This window comes from Macrobrachium rosenbergii, chromosome 55 (genome assembly GCF_040412425.1).
Source record: "Macrobrachium rosenbergii isolate ZJJX-2024 chromosome 55, ASM4041242v1, whole genome shotgun sequence".
Classification (NCBI taxonomy): Eukaryota; Metazoa; Arthropoda; class Malacostraca; order Decapoda; family Palaemonidae; genus Macrobrachium; species Macrobrachium rosenbergii.
In genome coordinates this window covers 18,235,339-18,247,708 of record NC_089795.1, presented here as the reverse complement: position 1 = coordinate 18,247,708, position 12,370 = coordinate 18,235,339, and the positions used below count along the sequence as shown (strand labels likewise).

At 35.4% G+C, this 12,370-nt stretch overlaps 1 protein-coding gene across 3 annotated transcripts in view; it reads right to left on the bottom strand.

The window, feature by feature from the left end:
* LOC136835492 (ATP-dependent RNA helicase DDX54) overlaps positions 1-12,370 on the bottom strand; it is a 241,468-nt gene that overhangs the window by 52,882 nt on the left and 176,216 nt on the right. The gene's annotated exons all lie outside the window — the stretch shown is intronic.

Below are 12,370 nucleotides of genomic sequence, written 5' to 3'. Positions count from 1 at the left end.
ATAACTTTTTATATATGATTCCTCTTTACACACCACTGCACAGCATACTCCATCTTTTGATTCTGATCCGTCAGTATAGATTTTTCTGTCATTTATATGCCTCTCATCATGCTCCAAAAATTTGTTTCTGACTTCCTCCAGATGATCTTTCTTCTCTATCTCTTTAATAAAGACATCTATTGCTGGAATAAACCAAGGAGGGATAGCAAGAAGTTTAACTTGTAGGATCTTCTGCCTTTTTATACTTTCATCCTCCAGTTCACTCAGCTGTCTGCTGTGAAATGGTGTTGAACATCTAGATCCAAAAAGACTTGAGTCACACTGCTTTTCAGCCACATGGTATATCTCAGACCTAGCTCATGCCTCCTTAAGTCCAGGGGTAGCTGATGGGAGTCTACATAGATACTTTCAATGGGTGAAGTTCTAAAAGCTCCAGTGCAGATCCTTAGCCCCATATTATGCACAGCGTCCAATTCCTTAAGATTAGTCTTTGAAGCAGATGAGTACACTTGGCAGCCATAATCTAACTTAGATAAACATACTGCATTATAAAGCCTTAACAATTTTCTTATCATCACCCCAATTAAAATTAGATACTACTTTTAAAATATTTAGTGATCTCTTCACTTTCACTTTTAAATAGTCACTATGATTATTCCAAGTAAGTTTTTTGTCAAAGACCATTCCTAAAAATTTTACTTCAGTAGAGTAAGGTAAACTAATTCCATTTAAAGGCAAGAGTTGGAATGGTTTCCATAGTTCGACACCTGCAGAACTGAACAGCAACAATTTTTTACTTGGAAAATCAAAATCCTTGCTTATTAGCCCACTTGCTTACTTTATTGATGGCTCTTTGCATGAACCTGCTAGTAGATGCTGCATCATATACTGTGCTGTACAGAGCCAAATCACCTACAGATAAAGAGCCTTTTACTGGTGATGATATCATTTCTAATACTTCATTAACAGCAATAACAGAGAGGTTAACACCAAGGACACTATCCTGTGGAACTCCCTCTTCTTGTAAGAAAGGTTGCAATACATGATTCGCAACTCTTACCTTTATATATCTTTCTGATAAAAATGAATTTATAAATCTGATCATTTTTCCTTTAATGCCCATCTTATACAACTTTTTTTATAATACCAAAATGCCATGTGGTGTCATATGCCTTTTCCAAATCAAAGAGAACTCTTATTGTTTGGCTCTGTTTAGCAAAACCTTGTTGTATCTGGTTGGAGAGCCTGAGCAAGGGATCTACAGTAGATCTAGTTTTTCTAAAGTCAAACTGAATGGAGAAAGCAATTTATGTTTCTAAGTGCCATATAAGTCTGGCGTTAATCATCTTTTCCATCAGTTTATAAACACAACTGGTGAGAACTATTGATCTGTAGCTGCTGGGCAACAAAGGATCCTTGTTTGGTTTCTTCATAGGGAGGATTAATGATAATTTCCAGCTCTTACAAATCATACCAGTTTCCCAGATTTCATTTATTATATCTAAAAGAAATTTCTATGATTTTTCTGGGAGATGTTTCAGCATTTCATAAGGTATTTTATCTTCACCAGGGGTTGATGGTTTGGTATTCTGTAAGGCATCTTTGAGTTCCTGCAGTCTAAATTTTGCATCATGTGGTTCAAAATTATTTTCACTTAAATCCAGAGAAATCTGGGCATCTCTAATGTCTTGGAATTCTCGAGAATAGTTCTCACTACTCGATATTCTCAAGAAATGTTCTCCTAACTTTTCTGCAACCCTCTTTGGTTGGGTGATTAGGTCATCATTTATCTTAAGGGTAGGCAGAGGTTCAGGGACAAACTTGCCATTTAGTTTTTTAATTTTCCTCCAAATCATCTTGGATGGTGTTTTTGAGCTAATGCCATTAATGTAGCACATCCATGACTTTTTGCTTTTTTAAAATATTTATTTTGCTTGGCCACAACACGTTTGGGTTGTGCAGTTCCGTTTCTCTTATACTTTTTACAGCATTTTCTAGTGATCTTTCTCATACTACTGCAGGTTTTGTTTCACCAAGGAACTCCTGGTCTAGAGGGCTTCCCTTTTGTTGTTGGAATAGAGGCAATTGCACTGTTGATGGCAGTGTCATTAAAATAATTATATGCCTCTGAGAGCAGACTTGCTAAATATCTTCTAGTTTGCTCCATCTACCTTCCATTTAGAAGGTGACTCAGATGGCTGGTTCTTAATTGATTTTATATGAACTGGGAAGTGGTCACGCCCATTTAGATATTCATTTACTGACCATTCATAATCAATGTGAACACTAGATGAGCAAAAGCTCAGATCAACAGCCAAGTAAGTATTGGGGTAGATATTATGTCAAGTCATGGCTCCATTATTAAGTATAGTGATATTATGACCATCCATAATACCCTCCAACATCCTACCCTTGGCATCTGCCAAGTTCCCCACTCTCAACGGGGTTGTGACCATTAAAATCTCCAGGAAGGAGGAAAAAGAGTAGGAAGCTGATTGATCAGTAAATGAATGTCATTATATGTGAAATCCATATCAGTAGGAAGATAGATGGAGCAAACTGTAATTTGCTTGTCTAAAATGAAAGTTACTGTTACAGCTTGGAGATGAGTATTAATTGATAACAAGGAGTGTTGCAACAACCTACGCGCAATAATTGCTAGACCTCCCTTAGCACTATCTCTGATTGGTGGTGAAGAATTATATATGCTATAATTTAACCCAGGCTTATATTGTGTGCTTCCAAGCTTAGTTTCCTGGAGACACACAATACCTGGCTATAGTCATGGCGCAGTACCTTCAGCCTTCACTTCGAGCCCTAAGACCTCTCCAGTTCCATTGTAGTACTGACCTGAAAACTATTTTTTGGACTTGGTGGAAGGCCCTTTGGATGGAGTCTTCTCATTTACTCTCTTTTGTTTATGAGCATTATTAAGATATGATTTGGAAGGGACTGGCCTTGACAGGTTTGGTTCATTATCAGTTAATTTACTGGTTTCATTTTGTTTCCCTTTCTTGTCAATTTGTTTAAATTCAGGCTGGGGTTCTTGCACTGAGGTCAGTACTTCGTATCTATTACTAAGTGATGCATGTTTTAATTGGATTTCATGGAGGAGAGGATGAGAGGGAACGTCTCCTCTTTTGGTGCCTTTTGCTCCTCAGTCTCCATTAAATTAGGCAGATATGCTGCCTGAAACAATTCCAAGGTGGTTGGGTTAAGTGCCATCTTATCCTCCTCGGAGGCTTGTGCTCTAGCCTCAACAGGCCGAGCACCTGACCCAGATGGCTGGGCCACTACCACAGGGGTTGATGCACCTGCTACATTAGAGGGTGCCGACACTGCAACCCTAGACAGAGGTAGTGGCTTAAGAACTTGAGCATAGCCCCTAGGCTGTTGTCCTATTTGTCTTTTTGCAAAACTGATATTTATGTGCTCTGCACTGGCTTTATTTAGTGCAGACAGTTCATACTTGTAAATTTCACAATTTTTGTTATTGGATTTATGTTCCAGTTGACAATTAACACATTTTGCTTTTCTATTGCATTCATCATTATGATGGATACCAGAGCAATTTATACAAATTTTATCATTTTCTTAGTTTTTTGATGAGTGGCTAAACTTAAAACAATGATAGCACTGCACTGGTCTTTGCTGGAAAGGACACAAATCATTCCTCTTTCATTTTCAAGCATGACATGAGAAGGTACTTCAGAGTCTACAAAGGTTAAAATAATCATGTTGGCAATAGCTGCCTTTTCCACTCTCCAAACTGAAGTGGGGCTCATTTCTAGAATTTCTTCTTCTGTCATGTCATATAGGTCTTTATCAAATAGTACTCCTCTCCCATAACTAAAGCCTCAGTGGGGCTTGATCTTCGTAATCATTTCATCATTTTTAATGTCCAACAAGGTCAGCATACATACTTGGGTTGTTGATTTGGCATGAATAAGAATGGTGTTCTTTCCAAAACGAGAAATATCACAGCTCTTTATTCCTCCCACCTTTTTCTGCAGAAACCTGCAAAATTTATAGTAGTTATAATTTTCCTCCTTGGCTGAAGCTACCAGCCACATAGGAGGTTTAGGAGTCCTTACATCTGCATTCTAATTTCTCCCTGGTTTATCCTGAGCCCATTTAGATGGCACATGAATGTCCATGTCTTTGGAGACTTTGTCTGTTAAGGCTCCTCGTACTGTAGTTTGACCTATTCGTATGGAACTTATCAGACTACTAGCCTTTAGAGCCTCATCACGGCTATGAAAGGTGACCCAAGATTCCCTTTTAGATTCAACATCAATAAAGTTCATCCTCATTTCTACAATAGCACCAAATGATTCAAAGCTGTCGAGATCATTACATAATCACAACTGACTGGTAAGTCTTTGATATGGAGCATTCTCAAATTTTTCACACAACCTGACTGTGTTGAGGATTTAATTTTGGATGAAGATTTCTTGGAGAAGTCCATGTCCTCGCTTGAAGTCATCTTCAACAAAGCATGGCTAGAGGGTCCAGGGGAGGGGAAGTCAGGAGGGGGATCAGGAGATTTGTTATTACTGCTTTTTGTCAATTTATTTTCAGAGAAGTCACCAACACTTCGGAGAACTTTCAATCTCCAAGGTGGGTGCAGAGGTTGTCATCTGTGCCAGAACATCACCATCAGAGGGTCCAGGGGTACTCGAATCCTTATAAATACTGGACATAAAGATTAGAGAGGGGTAAAGAAAACAAATAATATAATAAACCTGAAAACCTTAAAAAGATATCATCAGCCTTTCATGGAATTTATTCTTCCACCAATGGCACAGGTGAGAACCGACTCCCAAATGTCCGCAACCCTATCCTACCCCACAGGATGGCACAACATGATTAGAGTGGCACAAGGGCGAGCCAAACCTGCTTGCTAGGACCCAAGGTATTACGAGAATACTATCATACCCACCCTAAGCATATTATGGGCATACCAGCTAGAATGCCTGAGAGTCCTATCCCCAGAACCAGACATCCCTGGAATCCGTGGTTCAGCCCTAAAGAATAATTCCACCTTTGAGATATCAATCTGATATCTCTCAGGTCTAAACATTATCGGGTAGTTGCTGGTCCTGTCACAGTTCCCACTATTTAGCTTCAGATATAAACCCAATCCCAGCTATTATATTTTTTCCTGTTTATCAGGTCCAATAAATTTTACAAAAGTGGAAAATTCCCCAAAATTAGTCCCAAGAAATATATAATAATATATGAGACTCTTGGACTCAAACCCAGGAAGAAATTCCTGGGGTTCAAGAGCAGGAAAGAACACATTCTACAGATCACAGGAAAATATCTTAACCCTTAAACGCTTACTGGACGTATCATACGTCGACTAAAATTGTCTGTTGGGTGTCAAGTGGACGTACCGTACGTCGACTACAAAAAATTTCAACCTTCGGTCAACTTTGACTCGACCGAAATGGTTGAAAAACGCAATTGTAAGCTAAAACTCTTACATTCTAGTAATATTCAATTATGTACCTTCATTTTGCAACAAATTGGAAGTCTCTAGCACAATATTTCGATTTATGGTAAATTTTTGAAAAAAACTTTTTTCTTACACCCGCGCGGTAACTCGGCCGAAAATTTCAGAAATTCTTTCGTCATTTTGTCATAATTTTTGCACTGTTCTATATTAGCCGTTACATAAAGTTTTATATATGAAAATGTGTGCAATTTCAATTAAAATACAGCAAAATACAACCCATGGTTGTAGCTTTTACCAGTTTGGAAATATTTTCATATAAACCACGATAACTGCCAAAATTTCAACTTTCGGTCAACTTTGACTCAACCAAAATGGTCAAAAAATGCAATTGTAAGCTAAAACTCTTACATTCTAGTAATATTCAATCATTTAACTTCATTTTGCAACCAATTGGAAGTCTCTAGCACAATATTTCGATTTATGGTGAATTTTAAAAAACTTTTTCCTTACGTCCGCGCCAGAAATTCTTTAAATCACGTTGTAAATGTTTGCACCGTTTTATATTAGTCGTTACACAAAGTTTTATATATGGAAATGTGCGAAATTTCATGTACAATACAACAGAAAATAACTCATGGTTGTAGCTTTTATCAGTTTTGAAATATTTTCATATAAATCACGATAACTGCCAAAATTTCAACCTTCGGTCAACTTTAACTCGACCGAATGATCAAAAAACGCAATTATAAGCTAAAACTCTTACATTCTAGTAATATTCAATCATGTACCTTCATTTTGCAACAAACTGGAAGTCTCTAGCACAATATTTCGATTTATGGTGAATTTCTGAAAAAAAACTTTTTCCGTCGCTCATGCGCACGGTAATTCGGCGAACATCTCAGAAATTCTTTCAATCACGTTGTCGTAATGTTTGCATCGTTTTACATTAGTCGTTACATAAACTATTATATATGAAAATGTGTGCAATTTCATGTAGAATACAACAGAAAATAGCTCATGGTTGTAGCTTTTATCAGTTTTGAAATATTTTCACATAAATCACGATAACTGCCAAAATTTCAACCTTTGGTCAAATTTAACTCGACCGAAATGGTAAAAAAACGCAATTGTAAGCTAAAACTCTTACATTCTAGTAATATTCAATTGTTTACCTTCATTTTGCAATAAATTGGAAGTCTCTAGCACAATATTTCGATTTATGGTGAATTTTTGAAAAAAACATTTTCCTTACGTCTGCACGGTAACTCGGCCGAACATCTCAGAAATTCTTTCGTCACGTTGTCGTAATCTCTGCACCATTTTATATTAGTCGTTACAGAAAGTTTTATATATGAAAATGTGTGCAATTTCATGTACAATACAACAGAAAATAACTCATGGTTGTAGCTTTTATCAGTTTTGAAATATTTTCATATAAATCACGATAAATAGAAAAATTCAACTTTCGGTCAACTTTAACTCGACCAAAATGGTCGAAAACTGCAATTGTAAGCTAAAACACTTACAGTCTAGTAATATTCAATGAATTAGCTTCATTTTTCAACAAACGGGAAGTCTCTAGCACAATATTTCGATTTATGGTGAATTTTTGAAAAAATATTTTTTACGTCCAGCAGCGTTACAAATTCATGCATCATTTTGTGATAATATTTTCTGTGTTGCTTTAATCGTTTTACAATTTGTTATATACCAAAATCATTGCAATTTAGTGTACAATACAAAGAAAAACAAAATAACCCGTTAGCTTTAACCGTTTGCTCACAGCGATTTGTATAAAATTATATATGAACAAATTTTTTGCGCTGTCATATATTTCAATATTTATATATGATGATATTTTTTTCATTTCTGATGGTTGCATACTAAACTTTAGGCAATGACAAAAAAATGAGCCAAAAATGAACTCTTAATCTTAAAAACTAAGCGTGCTGTGATTTTTTGAAAAAAACTTTTTTTCCACTTCGGCGCTAACTCACCGAACGCCGCCGGCACACGGGAGACGTTTTTGTAAATAGAGGCTCGGCGTTTAAGGGTTAAGATACTAATCAATACCCCTATAATCAGCTCTCTACATCATTATTTTAGAAATAAATTCAGACCTCAGCCAACTGATACAGATACTTTGATTCTTGTTGTGAAACATTCAAAATGATTCTTTGTCAATAGCAATTTTCTACATTCTAGATATATAATACACACCTCAGTTGTTAAAGGTAACTACCTGAAACCAGACCACATCCTTACGTAGACCCTGTTTACAAGAGTGGATATACCAAAAATGCTGGAAACTACAGACCCATTTCTGCTTCTCCTGTCATCTATAAGATACTAAAAGAAAATAACTGCCATTCAATTAATGGCTTTACTTGAACCAAACCATTTACTGGCTAGTGAACACAGTTTTGAAACCTAACCTTTTAAAGTTCACTATACTACTTAACATTACCAGCAAAATATAGGAAAATATAGAGAAAAAAAAATGTCAATCCTCTTATCACTAGATCTATTCAAAGCATTTGACAGTGTTCACCCTCAATTATAATTTATATGTTACCTAACTTGTGTTCACCATCAATTACAATTTATATGTTACCTAACTTAACATTGGCTCCTCTTGGCTTTAAAATTATACTATACTACATTTAATCTGTTTGTATTGGATCAATCTTATTCTCTCCTGTGAGTGTATACTTTGGCATACCCTAGGGACTGACCCCCCACCCACTGCTATCTTTGATGTATGTGATCTGTCTCAATGTATAACAGAGTGCCTTCTTGTTATTTATGCCAATGTTACCCAGGTTTTACAGACTGGAAACTTGAACATTAACAATTTGATAAAAAAAAAAAAAAAAAAAAGAGCAGACAATATCCTGACTAATGTAAAGAATTATTTTAACAGCAGAAGCCTCTAAATTAAGGAAAGCAAAATCAACTTAATTCTCTTAGGATCAAGACAGTATATGTCTCACATCATGGAGAACACAAAGTTCAACAATGTTACAACTGTACCATCACATATTGTAAAAAACTTGGTTTTTCTTGGATGGTCCCATGGATTTTAATATGCACACTGATAAACTGCAACAAGGAAACTGGTAACCTCACATATCTCAACAGTGTGTGTTTGACAGATTTGACTCCAACTGACAAGTCAAGGTGGTAAAATTGCTGTTACAGAGTACTCTTAACTAAACCTTACAGGTCTAGGGCTTGAAGCAGCAAGAAAAATTATTCATTTTTCCTAAAACTTTCACTGATACAGCAGTAAGAAGTTTAGAAACAATTGGTCCCATATTTTGGAATATCAAACCATATCCTTATCCAAATCACAGCTTTTCAAAATTAAATTTGCTCTAAAAATAACCCAATTCACTTTTTATTTAGTTTTGTCTTTTAAATATCACCAGTTTTAAAAGTGAACTCATGACAATACCAAGCTAAAGTGATCTCACTCTAGTTTGATAATGCTGAATAATATTAGTAATTAATTAACGCTATAAGTGAGAAGAGTTTTTGTACCCCTTCATCGTTGCACCTAGGGGTGATTGTCCTGTTGCCCCACCACTTGCTACACCTCTGGATGAGCATGAGAAACAAAACTGGATTTTGAAGGTACAGGTGATGCAGAGACAGACGTCCCTCCCAAAGGTGATGGGAAGGTTGTCTGCAAAAGGTTACCTCCAGAGAAGAGAACTTTGCCAAGTTAAAAGACAGAGGAGGCCTCACCAGACAAAGCAGTCTTGACAGTTAAGGTAAAAATACAATGAGATGAGAGGAGTTGGAAGAATCCCCATCACTGACTTTGAAAACATAACATTTATACACCTGCCTCTTAGACATCAAGAAACCACTTATTGATGAACCAGTCAATGCACACAGAACAAGTCTTCTGAGGAGAACACTGCTGGCTTCTACACATTGGGCACTGCAATTGCAGATCCTTATTCACAGAAAACATGCACGACTTACTTTCTGAGTCTACAAACATTCTCCAAATAACAGCAGAAATACGGAAACGATACTAATCGCAGTACAAAATAACTTCATATCAAGCACAACAAAAGTAATACACAATAATGTATTGCTGCGACAGTAATGACCTGAAGGTAACAGTAATTGTGGACTGGAAAATTTAGCAATAAATATTACTGGATACACATATAAACCATAAGACTAAATGATGTGCAAAACAATGTTTTACAAACCTCCCATGTTACATAAAGGCAAAAATTACATTCCTGAAATTTAATTTACTTGTATCATGCATGCCACTGATCGCAAGACATAAGGTACTAAATTAAGCATTAAACTCACATAACAATTAGAACACAACATCGCTAAATTAAGCATTAAACTCACATAACAATTAGAACACAACATCAAGAGTAAGTAAATTAATAGAATGTGAGAAGGAAAACAAGTTAACCCTTAAACGCCTATTGGACGTATCATATGTCGACTAAAATTGTCTGTTGGGTGCCGAGTGGACGTACGTCGCCGACTACAAAAATTTCAACCTTCGGTCAACTTTGACTCGACCAAATGGTCGAAAAAGCAATTGTAAGCTAAAACTTACATTCTAGTAATATTCAATCATGTACCTTCATTTTGCAACAAATTGGAAGTCTCTAGCACAATATTTCGATTTATGGTGAATTTTTGAAAAAACTTTTTCTTACGCACGGCGGTAACTCAGCCGAAAATTTCATAAATTCTTTCGCCATTTTGTCGTAATTTTTGCACTGTTCTATATTAGCCGTTACATAAAGTTTTATATATGAAAATGTGCAATTTCATGTACAATACAGCAAAATACAACCCATGGTTGTAGCTTTTATCAGTTTGGAAATATTTTCATATAAACCACGATAACTGCCAAAATTTCAACCTTCGGTCAACTTTGACTCGACCAAAATGGTAAAATAACGCAATTTTAAGCTAAAACTCTTACGATCTAGTAATATTCAATCTTTACCTTCATTTTGCAACTGATTGGAAGTCTCTAGCACAATATTTCGATTTATGGTGAATTTTCTAAAAACTTTTTCCTTACGTCCGCGCAGAAATTCTTTTGTCACATTGTCGTAATGTTTGCACTGTTTTATATTAGTTGTTACATAAAGTTTTATATATGGAAATGTGCGCAATTTCATGTAGAATACAACAGAAAATAACTCATGGTTGTAGCTTTCATCAGTTTTGAAATATTTTCATATAAATCACGATAACTGCCAAAATTTCAACCTTCGGTCAAATTTAACTCGACCAAATGGTCAAAAACGCAATTATAAGCTAAAACTCTTACATTCTAGTAATATTCAATCATGTACCTTCATTTTGCAACAAACTGGAAGTCTCTAGCACAATATTTCGATTTATGGTGAATTTCTGAAAAAAAAATTTTTTCCTTACGCTCTGCGCCGTAACTCGGCCGAACATCTCAGAAATTCTTTCGTCATGTTGTTGTAATGTTTGCATCATTTTACATTAGTCGTTACATAAACTTTTATATATGAAAATGTGCGCAATTTCATGTAGAATACAAAAGAAAATAGCTCATGGTTGTAGCTTTTATCAGTTTTGAAATATTTTCATATAAATCACGATAACTGCCAAAATTTCAACCTTCAGTCAACTTTAACTCGACCGAAATGGTAAAAAACGCAATTTTAAGCTAAAACTCTTACATTCTAGTAATATTCAATTGTTTAACTTCATTTTGCAATAAATTGGAAGTCTCTAGCACAATATTTCAATTTATGGTGAATTTTTGAAAAAACATTTTCCTTACGCTCGCTGCAACTCAGCCAACATCTCAGAAATTCTTTCGTCTCGTTGTCGTAATATTTGCACCGCTTTATATCAGTCGTTACATAAAGCTTTATATATGAAAAACTGCGCAATTTCATGTACAATACAACAAAAAATAACTCATGGTTGTAGCTTTTATTAGTTTTGAAATATTTCCATATAAATCACGATAAATAGAAAAAATTTGACTTTTGGTCAACTTTAACTCGACCAAAATGGTTGAAAACTGCAATTGTAAGCTAAAACACTTACAGTCTAGTAATATTCAATCAATTAGCTTCATTTTTCAACAAACAGGAAGTCTCTAGCACAATATTTCGATTTATGGTGAATTTTTGAAAAAAAAAATTTTTTTACGTCCATGCTACTACAATTCCTGCATCATTTTGTGATAATATTTTCCCTGTGTTGCTTTGATCGTTTTAAAATTTGTTATATACCAAAATCATCACAATTTAGTGTACAATACAACTAAAAAAAATTAACTCATTAGCTTTAACCGTTTTGCTTACAGCACGATTTGTATAAAATTATATAAGAGTTTTTTTTTCGCTGTCATATATTCCATTATTTATATATGATAATGATATTTTTTTTCATTTCTGATAGTTGCATACTAAACTTCAGGCAATGACAAAAAAATGAGCCAAAATGAACTCTTAATCTTAAAAACTAAGCGTGCTGTGATTTTTTGAAAAAAACTTTTTTTCCGCTTCGGCGCTAACTCACCGAACGCCGCCGGCATACGGGAGACGTTTTTGTAAATAGGGCTTCGGCGTTAAAGGGTTAACGGTATATGACAATGGTGGCAAAAAGAGGTGATAATCCTAGGAAGCACAGGAGCACAAAGGCATATGGTGAAGCCACACAAAGGAATGAAGATTGTCCTTATTGGCCTGTGGAACATGGGCTTGCCATACAATGGGACCTTTCTTCTTTTAAGATCTGTCAAATTAGACTGGGAACTATTCAAATGGAGAAAAGCTACTGGTCATTTAAATATTCCTAGGAACAAAATATATTGTGCTGACTAAATGCATATATAGTACTCTCCAGTTTGTGAGATTGGTAGAG